The sequence below is a fragment of the Pholcus phalangioides genome, unplaced genomic scaffold (genome assembly GCF_987345545.1).
Source record: "Pholcus phalangioides strain wild (caught in Gottingen) unplaced genomic scaffold, Ppha-v1.0 ptg000011l_1, whole genome shotgun sequence".
NCBI lineage: Eukaryota > Metazoa > Arthropoda > Arachnida > Araneae > Pholcidae > Pholcus > Pholcus phalangioides.
In genome coordinates this window covers 56845119-56858096 of record NW_028301604.1, presented here as the reverse complement: position 1 = coordinate 56858096, position 12978 = coordinate 56845119, and positions in this window count along the sequence as shown.

Here is a 12978-nt window from a genome sequence, read left to right as displayed (position 1 = left end):
CTTTTTCCCTCAAAACTGAGGTGATCGAACATTTTTTCTCGAGTGTTACAAGTTTATAAATTGATTTTCATGGTCAAATTGTAATAAATTTTTGATTTTTTCATTTATTCTGAATTCAGAATGATTGATTTCAAGAAAAATTTTCACCCGAAATTTTTTTTTTTTTTGCCTTTTAAACGTGTAGCGTTGCTAGGGGTAGCACACTTTCTGCTAGGGCTAGTATGGTTTTATTACTCACAAACTATATTATCTTCAAGTTCAACTCAATCTCTGATTTGTTCTGAAAGAGTTCTTACTAACTAGCAGATATTTGGCCCCACGCGTCTATCATTTTTATAATCTGAAGACCATCTTTCAATATCGGTCTCTAAATCGACTCCGCTCTCTTCAGAAAAGCGTTGAGAAGCGAAATTGCTGAACGTTAACGTCCCCACCAAAATATTTGGCCCAACAAAACATCTTACGCAGCAAGATGTAATCTTAATATATCATCACTTAACATACAGACACGTTCATGATTCGTGTAACTTTGTGGGTGTGTGTGTGGTTTGGAATTAAATCAAACCTCTTTTTCGTCAGGGATTTCGCCGTGCATTTCTGAAGTCGGCAGCAATTTATGCTGTGCTGTGAAAGAGCTTTTGGAAAGTAAGGCTGAGGATATATCAGATGAATGGGTGGGCAGTTGGGGTGTTCAAAGGCAAGGGCCAAATGTGCGGCCACACACACAAATGCTCAAAAATATATATATATAGACTACAATTTTTCCCGATACTCTTTCACACCCCTAATAATATGAAGAAAACTATTCTATATCAAAAACACTGAAAGTAAAAAAAAGGTTCCGTCTTATTTTATTTATTTTTTATTTTTATTTTTGTCCAGAATGTAACAGTTCGTCAAAAAATGTGGGTACGAAGGACAGAAAGTCCTATTTTTAAACAATCGTCGACAGCTGAGGACTTCGAATGGTTCGATAGACAGGGGCGTCGAAAGTGTTTCAAATCTGCTGGTACTTGTCTTGAACTTTATACAGCAAGTTTTGCTTTCTGAAATAATTTTGGGGGTGTCGGACCCGTGCCACAAATAACCGTTGGTTGTTGAGCATCCCCAGCATTCCCAGCTTAGACGCCACTGTTGATAGGCTTAGAGAGAATGGGGAGGGCGGAATGCTGCTATTCCGAAGCAATCGTAGGTGAGGTTGAATGACATATTCCATCACATCTTCCAAGAATGACAGATATGCCAGTATAAGTACATGCAAGTTGATGGGATTCATTTATAAAGAAAAAGATTAAATCAAAAAGTGGACTTTTTCTAATTTAATTAAGTCACAGACAAAATCATTCTCATTCTCTTTCACTCACACTCGTATTACATAATTCCATTTTCGGAAAAATAATCAAACTTCAGCAGAAAATCCACATAAACTTAGACATTTCTATAAAATATTAAGAAATAGAATTTTTTTTGTTAAGTGAAAATTGATAGTAATTATACTACCCGCTAAATAGCTGGCCTATAAAACCTCTGATTCAACAGACGGAATGCAAGTATATTAGTGTATGACGTTGTCTGGCTGTTCGATTGTGCCTTTTTATTGCAAGTACCGATCTCATAAACCCAATTGAAAGCATGATCATACTACGACGAAAAAATAAAATAAACAAATTGGTATGTTTGCTTATTTCATGTCCCAAAATATTTCATTAGCTAGTACTTGCTTTACGGGCGCGGTAGCCCAGGTCGATAAGGTACGCGACCCAAGTACCAAAAGATGTTTAGAGATGTCACGAGTTCGTTACCAGGTTCGTCTTTGTCAGACACTTTCCTGACACAGGGTACAACAGAAACGGCGACATGACCGCAGAAAAAGATTGCTACCACAGGGAGTCCCACATCGAGGGTTTAGCGCACCAACTTCTCGGTGAGTATTAAAATAAGGCTGCCGTTCGGAATCGGCAATAAATTGTAGGTCCCGGTCTAATTAGCCCTCGTGTGCAGAAAATGAATGTGGTACGACAAAAATGATCAAGTACTTGCTTTGCATACAGTCATATTGCTGACACCAGGAATCTCTTGTAACGAAATCACGAAAACATTGTTTTTAAATTGGTGGATATACTACTATATAAATCTAGGAGAGCTTAAATTTACAAGACATTTTATTAAAGCGTATTTATTCAATATATATATCAAGTGAATTCCTACACTTTTCTTGAAGTAAAATTAATACTAGAAATAATCTTTTGAATACTACGGAAGAGGACTCGCCGTAATCGTTACGTTATTGAAAATATTGAGAGGGCACACTCCCAATATTTTTATTGGTATCATGGAGATGGGCAAATATTTGGGGGCGGGGTTGTATTGTCCAATACAAGTTTACACCTATGGGATTCAGGTATCATAGTTTCGGAGTGTTTACGTCGAGCTTAATCAACTAGTTTGACATTTGAGGTCACGAGAGTGAAATCATTTCCTGAAATGGTCATGATAGTGAAATCATTTTCCAAATCAACAAGGAAACAAAAAAGCAAACACTTAATCAGAAAATTCTACTAAAAAATAAATCAATGTTCTGAAGGAAAAATTTACCTTAAAACTCATTTCTAAAAAACACAGTTTATATTTTGCACTCTCATGTCAAGGGTTATATGTAGATATGTTTACGTTATACTCTCTAAAACAATGCTTACAAAGATTATTGTTGTTGAGCAGTCACGAAAATTTTATAGGATATGGTTTCTATCGTGGTTGCAAGGAGTTGAAATAAGCGTTGCTATAAAAGCTAAAGTTTTCATGCTTTTTCTTTTTTTGTTATACCTTCACAGTTTATTTATCTATACAGATTGATACCATTAACAGAACGAATGAAATTTTCACTTTCGGTTAAAAAGGTTTTCAAATTTGATTTTAATAGCTATTGGAATGAAGTATGAAAAATAAACTGTGCAAAACATAAGGCCGGACGTAATTTTAAAGCATAAGCATGAATAGGGAGAAATGAACTTATAGCGTTTATCATAATAAACATCCAGTTCAAGTAGAAATATTATTCATATGCAAAAGTGGAAACAAGACATCATTGGTCGTATGGGAGCACGAAGTTCAAGTTATAGTTCAATATCATGACGATATGCAAAGGGTGGATGAAGAGCGTTCGTTACAAGTCGAAGGGAGTAAAGGCCGAAACGCACTACATTGACGTCACGTGATTTAACGTCATGTCAGAGACGTTGTGAATCCTGATTCATGGTGACGTGATTATCGTAACGTCACGTCAGTGTAGTGTGCTTCGGCCTTTATTGTAACATGCTTGAAAGAAACCATCTTGAAGATTTTACGCGTGAGAGAATCGTACATCAACCAAGATATCTCTCCCTTAAACAGGAAGTGGTCAATCTTTACAAACTTCATCTACAGCTCGGTAACATTGGGCTACTGGATAGGATCATTACATTCGATAAATCTTCACTTCCACGTGAAATTTAGTCAGAAGCACAGGGGTAATCGGGATTTTGTCGATCGCTTTTTCAGGACATCATAACTGGCAGTTTTCACAAGACGTTCAGTTATCATGTTTGGTAGTAGAAGCTTGTATCTGATATCCTCTCATATTATATATTTTTATTTGCTTTTCCTCATATGACATATTTAGCTTAAAGTTTTCTGTTGTGTTTTTTTTTTGGAATTTCTGTTTGATTGACTATTTCCCCAGCAACTTTATCAAAATAAAATAATATTCCACCCAGCACAAAAAAAAAGTCTTATTCCGTAGGAAATGTCCTCTTCCACAGATGTTTAAACCATGTACGTCTGTTTTGTTGTTTATGTAATGCAGCCTCTGCAGTTCTGTCAGCGAATTCGGAAACCAATGCGTCATCATTATCACACCGTGATAGTTCACATTATGTAATGATCACGAACATACACTCGTTATTTATTTCGATCACGAGAACTGTAATATTTTTCATCTTCGTTGTAGGAAGGGGAATTATTTACTTGTTTTATTTTGGGAGGCATCGTGATTTACCCGTATTATGTCAGATAATGCACTGCTTTCGAGCGTTATATGTCACTTCAATGAGGACCCGAATAGATGTGTAAAATTTTTCACCATTTTCTCCTTCCAACAACATATTCACAAGTGAAGGTTTCCTGAATACACTGGTTCAAATAACTTTTCAGTACACAGCTGTAATGAATAATAAGAATTTGGCAACAAGATATCATTGATCATTTTTGTCGTACCACGGTCATTTTCTGCACATGGGGGCTAATTAGACCAGAACCTACAATTTATTTCTGATTCCGAATGGCAGCCATTTTATACCCATCGAAAGGTTGATGAGCTAACCCCTCGATGTGGGACTCCTTGCGGTAGCAATTTTTTTCTGGGGTCATGTCACCGTTTCTGTTGGGGTCATGTCACCGGTATAAAAGCTTGATTTGTTATTGTCTACGCAAATATCTGCACAATTCTGGTCGAACTTTTGTGGTCATATCTTGGAGTTTCCCCTTCTTTCTGGAGTTAGCTTTACCTCATCGAACACAGTCTCGGGCAAAAGGATTTAATTTACATATCTATCACTTTTTCGGAGGTTATCTGGTATTAAAACTCTGTTATCTTCTTATCACTAGGATATCTCTGAGAAGGTGGCAGGAATTTTAGTTTGATCAACGGTCCCTTTATCAGTTGTTGTCTTTATCAGCTGTTGTTGTCCCTTTTTCTTTATTACAGTTCCTTAGTGATCTACTAATAGGTTCCGTCGCTTTAATGATGAATTAGTTCTCTTCCGCGAAGGGATCCTTTGGTTTCTTGCTTCTGATCTATTCAAAAAGGTAGATACTCAATTCGTAGAAAAAATCACACCATGTAATTTCAGGTCTTCTTTTTTTCTTTATATTTTTTTTGTATTTCGTCAACAACAGTAGAAACGTACAAAAACAAGTTTATATCTCTTGAGAAAAAACGATTTACTTGAAGTAGTTGTTGTTTCCTTTTAAATTTCCATTTTCACTAGAGATGTCTTGCGCTATACCATGATGTAACAACATTCCGATTAGCTATGAGACCAAGAGACCTTCTTGATTTTTTATTTCTTCGCTTGTATCTCGAATAATAACAGGTGAAGGATTATTCCCTTGGAGCCAAACTTATGCACGATATTGCGCAGTCCTACCTTTGATATTGTTGTCAAATCTGCTGTGTAGGTCCACACCTGCACTATTCTTTCAAATCCTCTTATTTTTCAGTTACATTTTCTATTATTCGAATTATATTACTTTTATTCGAAAATTATCTTTCTTGGCTTTTTTTTAATTAGAATTTCTTCACCATAATCTTTGTTGTAAGACTTTTTTGTGCTTATAGCAATTTTCAGTTATTATAATTTCATATTCATATTACAACTTCTAGCAACCTATGATAAGAATAATTGAGTACATAATTGAGTTGTGATTTAAGGTTTTGAGTTGGGCATAAAAATATCCAAGGGTCTTATGATATACTGTATATATATCATAATCAATAGGTTTTCATTTCATTTGTTTCCGATTTGTCTCTTTTTTGATATCTATGAAATTATATCTAATATAGAGATAACTAATGACAGGTGATACTCATTTTTAAGGGAAACATTTTGACAAGAGAAACTGAAATTAGTGTGTGTTCGTATAATTTTAAGACAAAAGGAAAAAGGCAGAAAGTAATCTCATATTCTTTTCTTAAGTAATCACCCCTTTCAGACACGCACGTTATGAAGACATAAATAACCATGACTCATATTCATTTGATCAGAAAGTAATAAAATTATGAATCATTTGGATATGCATTGTTCTTTTCTCATTGCTCCCTCTAGAAGCCCTGAAACGTGTGTAACATTTGCTACCATACAAAATAGATTTTAGTGTACTGATTTATAATTTTTTCTGTAACAACTGAGCCCGTTGTGATAATACTTAACTCGACATAAGTTTTGAATTTCAAAACATGCACTGTTCTTTTACTAATTAAAATTTAAAACATGCTTGGAACCAATGCTGGTATAGAACTGCTCTAACACTCACAATGTTTAGAACTACATTTATCAAACCGAATCATTAAGAAAATGCGCAACTTGTACTGTTTTTTTCTTCTCACAGATTAAATTATTTTTTAATTTTTCAACTGTTCAAACTGTAGATCATCATCTCAATTCAAAAAACTAGAAAAGAAAATTGATCTACTATGTATAACTTTTTTTCTATGTGAAACCGAGCCAAAGAAAAAATAACAATAAATTTATATGCAGTGAAACCTTGCTACAACGATACCCGACGTGTAACGATTAATCTCCATACAAGGATATTTTATCAAATTTTGTTTGTAATTGCTTACAGTATAATTAATGTTAAACTCTCAAAATACAACGATACCCTCTATTGCGATAAATACCTTTATAATGATATTTTTTGATACCGCTATAATAATTTTTTTTATATCTCTAAAAATCGTCTTCCATATACTTCCATACCATCCGTTTTTGTTCTTCCGAGGGCATCTAATAACATTCGTATTTTATGTCACATTGGGGATCACTGAAAGTTTTAATAAAGTTGTCGGTTTGCTGCTACTTTCTGTGTAGTACACAGAACTATAATTCTGTGTACTACACATTTCTATAAATAAAAAATAATAATTGATTAATTATTATAAAACTTTTTTGCGGCAAAAAAAAAACTATTTTACAGTGGATTTTGTGGTGGTACTAACAACGCCGATTCAGAAGAGCATAAATTTGATGTGGCACGTGATGATAATTCTGATCTTCATATTACGATAAACATTTCTACAACGATATTTTTTTATGGTTCTCAGGGTATCGTTATATCAGGCGTTCACTGTATTTCGTACTTATATTTCACGTCTATGCTGCTAGTACAATATTTTCACTCGTCAGGGGGAGAATTTCCGTGCACCAACTATATCGAATGATAAGAATAAGAGGGTTTTTTGAATGAAAAAAAAAACTCTTCATAATACACAGCAATGTTTCTCAAAGTGGACGATATTTCCCCACTTGAGGCGATGGAATGCTCTGGATGGGGGGGGGGCAGTAGAAGCTATGGGGGTCAGTATAGGATCTCATGGGGTAACTTGAGTTTGAGGGCGGGTGATCAGAAAAAAAAAATTGTAGAAGGGGGTGATAGAACAAAGAGTTTAGGAAACTATGATATATAGCGAAACCCCGATATTAGAGTACGGCTTATTACGAGAATCTCACTACTGCGAGTGATTGTGAAATACCGGATGTCAAAGATACAAAAATATTCCATCACAGCCGCATTTTTTTACCTTCCCTCCTGTTCATATTTTTGGCTTTTCTCTTTATACACACGGGATACGTGACGATTTTACTCGACTTTTGTCTCTCCCAGTGACTAAGAGATCACGATCATTGCCGGGGCTTATTTGACAGGAACTTACCGTGTTTAAAGTCGTTTATGAACGGCTGAACAAATCGTGTTAAAAAGTCTTTCTTATTAGGAGAAAAAATTTAACAATCTCTCTTTCTCTCTTCATAAAGCCATGAAAATTAGTTGTGATATAACAATTGAAAATATAAATCGTTCGGTCAATCTACTAAATCGTTTTGAGAATGCGACATTCTGTGTACAAACATCTTAGAGAATCAACTCACTAAAACAACTGAGACTAAAAATTTATATTGCGACTGGAGTCGGTGGTATTAGCCAGCACCTCCTAGAGATAGAAGGCCTCCGCAGTCTACTTGTGACGTCAATGAGTAGTCCATTTTCCCTCAGAAATATTCAGGGAAAAAAATTCCCTGCTCTTGCCAGTATCATCATTGTGACGTTGTACAGAAAAGAAATGATCGGGCTCAGAATTGGTGATTTCTATGGCCCACATCCAATCACTATGCGGTATTTGTGAGCCAATCAGGAAGATTCTACGCCAAAATAAGACGAAACGAAATGGGATGCTGTGCTTCAAAATGTGGCAAACTTGCTATGTAGTCTGAATGACGTTTATGGCAAACAGTGCAGAGGCTTTCTATCTCTAGGAGGTGCTGTATTAGCGCATCATTCGGAGAAGAGAATTATTTAGAACAGCTGTGTTTCCAACGTAAAACTTCTCCTGGAACCCTTGATAGTTATAAGATTGTTCCGTGGAACCCTTCATAATAATGAAGCTATTCTACGGAACTCAAACAAATTTATGCATATTTATCCAAAAAAAGTTTACCTACTGTCGTCTCAACAGCATCATAGTACCAAGGCAAAATGAAAGAGGGCCTAGGCACCTCCTCTGAATTTACATATTTATTGTCATAAATCATTCTACCAGATCTTACCATGGAAGCCCCTATGCAAATGAGGTCCCCGTACCGTGCCCGGATGAGACCCGTGTTACGATGGCGCTAGGTATCCCATAAAGTGCACGTAAACTCTGCAATTCAAGAATCCTCAGCTCAAGTGGATAAAAAATTTCCCACAAAAAAACAGTTTTTAAAACGTAATTCCCTGATGAAAAAGGAAAGGAGATTCATGAACTTCTGGAGCTCCTGGTTCGAATTCGATGTGAAAAAAATGTGATGTTACTGTTTCTAAGTTTTTTGTCGATACAGTGTCTGGATTTTTATTAAACGACACTGCATCGGTAAAATTCAAAATAAAGATCAGCTTTGCGAGTATTAGTAACAAGAAAGTTTTATTTTTTGAAAGCTCTCCGGGTACCGGGATTTTTAAGGGCTCCGTGGTGTTTGATAATGCGGAACCCTAAAGAAGTTGCCACGGAACCCCGGGGTTACACGGAACTCCAGTTGTAAACCCATGCTTCAGAATTATTATGCGGTAATATTAGAACAAAATGATTTAAAAGATGATTAAAATGCAGATGAAGCAGGAATTTTTTACGATTTGTAATTTAACAGAGAGAAAAAAAATGAAATTCACTTGTTATGAGAGAAGTCCGTTATAACGACAATTTTCCCCGTAACTGTGAGCTCTCGTTATAATGGGCTTTCACTGTATTTTGATGTGAAAATTTATTTTATGCAATGCTTTTTGTAACTGGCCATCAAATTTCTTATCGATTGTCCTGGTTATAAAGAACTACTTTTACTTACGTAACTACTTTCTTCGCCCTTGACTCAACTGGTAATGACCCATCATCTCTTGGCCCACTTTACGATGACGCCACACTCTTATGTAAAAAGAATTAAAGGTGAAACGGCCACTGGAAGAAGTGATCAGGTCAGGTCAACAAGCGAAAGTTGCTACAGCCAACAAGACCCGCTTCTCAGTCACAAAAAAAAAAAAAAGCGTCGCGTTTTCATAATTAAAAAAATAAATAATACATTTATAAAGTCGTTACATAAGAAAAGTGATTCACGAACAAGGCCATCAAATAGTTGTTCGCTCAGAAAATTATGGATAGGTATCTTTCCAATGTCATTCACGAAAGAGGTCGAATTAGATAATCTCATTTTTGAACAATGTATCTAGAACTTCAAAATTTGAAGAAAAAAGTGAAAGTCGTTATTTATAATATGTATTTTATTTATTTAATTTTTTTTTCAGAAACATAATTGAGAAAATTTCACTGAACAGACAACGTGTCTCATGGTGCACCATGGTGAGACTACTCGTTCAATATACAAAATTTCAACACCAGAAGTTATTGACTTTTCAATAGGTTGAATTTTATTTGTTGCAACATAATTATGTGAAATTAAAAATAATCAGAAAAAAAGCATTACTAACAAGAAATGAAACCCATGCTTTTGCAACAGAATATCGTTTTTGCAACCAGAGACAAATTGACCTAGTCCGGAGTTCTAGTTTATGCACAGAATGCCGCGGTTCCAGATTAAATAACTGGTTATAGTCAAACTCGGTTATAACGGCATCGGCTATAACGCCAATAATTGGTGGTTCTGATAATTCCTGGATAAAGAATAACGTTAATTAACCTTGCTTACAACGTCGATAAAAATACGACGACCTCGATTATAATGACACATCTTTTTTTCGCTTTTTCTTTCGTTTTTATGGCGTTTCCCAAGAAATTCCTAGAATTAGAGCTCATTACACTGAGGTAATGTGTATCTGTTATTCTATTGATACCTACTAACGATCAAAAAAATAGTTCATGTTTGACACTCCGACTTGCTCGTTGACATAACCTATACAAGACTTCTATATTCTCCCGTAATTCTGCATGCACTTCCTAACTTATTTTTTATCGAAAAAAAGTCAGTTTTTTTAACGAAAATTTTACTGTAATTTACAATCTTTACTACAATCAGAGGTAAAAGTGGTTTGGGTAATCTATGAATTACTGTATACTGTATGATGAGTGACAACACAAAGATTCATCCAGGGGAAATTGCAATATCAATTAATTAAACATTAATTCAAGTGCTCAGAATTGGTTTTGATCATTGGTAATGAACCAAGCATTTTCTAATAATTGTTTGTTTATAGAGTACGAGAAAACTGTGGTTGAATGAAAAGTTAATTTCATCTTGCAACACATGTGGTGGATAGGCAGCGTATCAGTGACGTTGAAAATTTTTCTTCTTTCATTTTGGTTTTTTTTTATCCTTTATTTTTTGGCCAAAAAATACGGTACCTGAAGTTGTTTTCGACGAAATTTGACCATCATGATTTTGACCTGACTTGGGAAGGGACGTCAAAGTTAGGATTAGGGCATTGGATAAGGCTGGGCACACACCGGCTAAACAAGACAGCTTTATAGACAAACTTAGTCATTGTCCTTCATGTTGATTTGTATGGCCCAACGCACACTATTTAGTCAGGCAAATTGAAATGTTGCGTCATACAAACCAATGTGAACAAAAATGACTAAGCTTGTCTAAAGCTGTCTTGTCTTGTCCTCTCTAACCGGTGCGCGCCAAGCCCGAAAATGTATGCGGGATATCATTTTTCAACTCTCGCTTGTAATTCTTTTCATCCTCAATCGCTAAGCCCTTCCGAAGATGTAGACAGCTGTTTCAACAATTGGAATATTATGAAAGAAGTGGGATTATCGTCTTATGTGAAAGTGGTTTGTCGTTCAGAGCATAAGCGTAAGATTATGGAAAATATTTTGGAGAGGGGGGGGGGGTCTCTCAAACACAATATTTCCATAATTACTATGGAGATGGCGCTAAATATTGGGATGCTCAGGCCCATGGGTCCAATACAAGTTTATGCCAAAGGGTACAGAAAAGCTTACCAAACTGATGCCTATATACAGCACTGTTCATAGAATGTGGTAGCTGTTATGTTGTGTCAGGCACAAGTACGCATTGAGAAGGCCTGACAGACTACGTTCAAAGAATGAACGAGCTGATTTCCAATCCTGACGAAAGGCATTGAGACAGGTTTGTTACTATGCAGTATATATGTGTTACATCATCGTCCTTCACAACCCGGAATGCACGAAATAGACTTCTGCAGTTTTATTATCTGCGTGATATTATCTTCTAGCATAGAGTTCATCTTTCCCACCGATCCACAGACGGTATCATCTGCAATGGTATAAAGCTTCAAGCACCCGCCATGTTTTATTCCAATATGGAAGACAGATGGCAGCACATTTCGAACGCGAAAACACACATGGTTCGAAATCATGACTACATTACGGATACACATACATACACGATATTATTCTGGCATGCGCTAATTCATGTAATAGAACAAAAGAAATTGGAGTGTCCGACAATTGAGAAATGTCTAGACAGCGAGCACGACGCTTTCCTCACATTGGGAAGTTTATTAGTTTTTCATACCATTAATACTTAAGATATACAGGCTGTTTCATTGAATTGACCGAAAGGAATGTAAATTCTATGGTTCATTTTGAAATTCAACAAAAACACGAAAAATTATCAGCAGAAAGAACGGAATAATTTATCTGTGATAGTTTATCCCCCCCCCCCAAAAAATCATTATGGAAAAAAGACAAAAATTAAAATTCTGTACACCCCCAATCTAAAAAATATCAATTAATAAATTTTGCACCTTTCTCTATGAAACTCAAAAAAATTTACCCCGTAAAATTTGGTTCGAAATTCATCGAGATATTGATAGTGAAAACTCGTGATTTTTTGGTACTTTTCAAGAAAAAATTTTCCAAGTTGATTCAGCCTTCTGATTCAGAGACATCTCCACGTTGGCGTATTTTTTTTTATACTTTTACTACATTTTTTGCAATATGGTTAGCTATGGCAACCCTAATGATCAAAGAAATCGAAATATCGATATCTTAGGAGTGGATATATTTTTGGAATATATAGGGGATCGATATATATATATACAGATGGGGTGCAGTGAAAGCCCGACATTCGGGTCTACTGAGTCTGAACTGGCCGATTGCGGGCTTTGGTAGTAACATATACATAGGTATAAGAAAATAAAAACGTTTTGCGTGTTTGAACTTCTTGTTTTAAATTGCTAGATTCTTATGAAATTCTCATATTTCGTGATCTGAAATGAGTTATATTATATAACATTTTATTGGTCATGTGTTTCTATTGTCCATACAATTGTCTATTGTAACTGCTTTGGTGTTTTTTTATATATTTAAAACGCGTGTTTCCTCATTCCACTATTTATTGTTTTCAGCATTATTTTTCGATTGATATTACCTCACTACTATTTTATTCTTTTAGCTGTTTTTTTTTACGCGAAAGCCATAATGTCATCCTTCTTTAGTGGTTAATATTTACTTATAATCTTGCGGCCTTTAAAGCTTGACAAACACGCGACCGTGTCTCACCCAGCAAATCCTACGTGAACAGGTCAAGTCTTAGGTACCCCAACTATTACGTAGTCATATGTAACAGGTCACAGATAGAGTTGTTGAGTTCATTGCGTACCTTGACCTCATTACTGTAAAAAAACATATTTTTTTCTGATGATTCAAAAGGGGTGTTTTTCTTTTCTCTTTTATGAATTCTGGCGAGT